Here is a 2137-nt window from a genome sequence, read left to right on the forward strand (position 1 = left end):
GAGAGAGAGAGTAGTGAGAAAGTGAGAAGTCAGAGAGAGAATGAGAGTGAATAATATAAGTGAGTAACCCAAGGGTCTCACTCACATAACAACACAAACCTGGATCCAACGGCTGGAGACAAGGATCCGAGTGAGGGTACAGTGGCGGCATCTGGAGTGGAGAGGTAAGTCTATTGGGCCCAGCCCAATTCTCATACATATGAGCTACGGTTAAAACGGGCCCAAATGTAAGTCCACCAATTATTCAACATACTCCACCTTGGACTTCATTCTGGGAAACCAGCTTGAACTACCTGGCTAAGGTGAACATCATCACAGCCTATAAAGGCAATCCCCCCTCAGCCCAAAGAACACAACGGAGTTCACTGGCATTAAGGGAATCACCATGCTGCCTCCAGACACCAGAGGGTCTAAACCCATTAGTCTAGGAGGACTTTTTGCCTCAGTCCACATACCAGCTTTACCAAGACAGGTAGGATGACTGAGGTCTTTTTATCCCCGGGACATGCAACTATCCAAGATCAAAGTGCAAGAATTTAATGCAGAAGATAAGTTTTTCAGCAGGCAAAGGTTTTGTACCCATATCAGCAGGGTTTTTGTCTGTATGCACTTTATGCAGAAAAACTTCACCTTTTTCTACTATGTCCCTAATGTAATGGAACCTTACATCTATATGTTTAGTTCTATCATGGAAAACAGGGTTTTGCATAACTGTATTGCAGACTGAGAATCAGAAAACACAGAGGGAGATGACTTCAGAAATTTAAGTTCAGAGAGAACTCCTTTTAACCAAACAGCTTCTTTTATTGCTTCTGTGATAGCAATGTACTCTGACTCAGTAGTGGATAGGGCCACTATATGCTGCAATTGGGACTTCCAACTGATACAAGAACTGCAAACAGTAAACATATAGGAGGTAGTTGACTTCCTCTTATCCCTGTCATTTGCATAGTTAGAATCCACAAAACCAGTTAAGGAGACACCAGCTTCACACTTAGAATAACACAAACCATATTTTGCAGTATGTTTGAGGTATCTTAAAAGCCATTTTAGAGCTTCCCAATGCACAGATCCAGGGTTTGACATATACCTACTAAGGCATGAAACTGCATATGCAATATCAGGCCTAGTACTTACCATCAAATACATCACAGACCCAATGGCATTGGCATAAGGAACCTTCTTCATAGCAACAATATCAGACTTGGTTTGAGGACACTGATCTTTACTCAACACAAAATGAGAAGCCAAAGGAACAGAGACAGACTTTGAATCCAACATGTTAAATTTTTTAAGAATTTTGCACACATAAGATTCCTGATGCAACACAAGGGTAGAAGCCTTTCTATCTCTAAAGATATGTATCCCTAAGATCTTCTGAGCATCACCTAAGTCCTCCATGTCAAAATTCTCACTTAAAGCAGACTGGACAGACTTTATGGTTTTTAAACAAGGTCTCATTATAAGCATGTCATCAACATACAATAACAGGAACACAGGCACAGAAGAGTTAAGATCCTTAACATACAAGCATGCATCAAAAGTGCTTCTCACAAAACCCAACTTATGCATACAACTGTTAAACTTAATATTCCATTGCCTAGGAGATTGTTTCAAACCATACAAAGCCTTTTTCAACAAACACACATGATTGGGAAATTTGGGATCAACAAAACCTTCAGGCTGTTTCATGTAGATAGGTTTATCTAAATCACCATGCAAAAAGGCAGTTTTGACATCCATCTGTTTCAATTCCCAATTAAAGTGAGCACACAAAGCAAGCATTAATCTGACAGTAGTGAATTTAACAACAGGAGCAAAAATTTCAGTGTAATCTACCCCCTCTTGTTGAGTAAACCCTTTGGCAACCAATCTGGCCTTGTACCTAAGACCCTCCACTTCATTTTTCAGTTTATATAACCACCTGCAGTCAACCACAGATGCGCCAGGAGGCAAAGGAACAAGTATCCATGTAAGATTAATCTTAAGAGAGTGCATCTCCTCTAGCATAGCTTTATGCCACTGGTTCCAAACTTAGATTTAGTTGCCTGCTTATAGGATTGGGGTTCATCCCCATCAGACTCATGAACATTAAAAGCCAGATTAATAAGAGCAATCAAGCCAACAAATCTAGTAG

The sequence above is a fragment of the Salvia splendens genome, chromosome 15 (assembly GCF_004379255.2).
Source record: "Salvia splendens isolate huo1 chromosome 15, SspV2, whole genome shotgun sequence".
Taxonomy (NCBI): domain Eukaryota; kingdom Viridiplantae; phylum Streptophyta; class Magnoliopsida; order Lamiales; family Lamiaceae; genus Salvia; species Salvia splendens.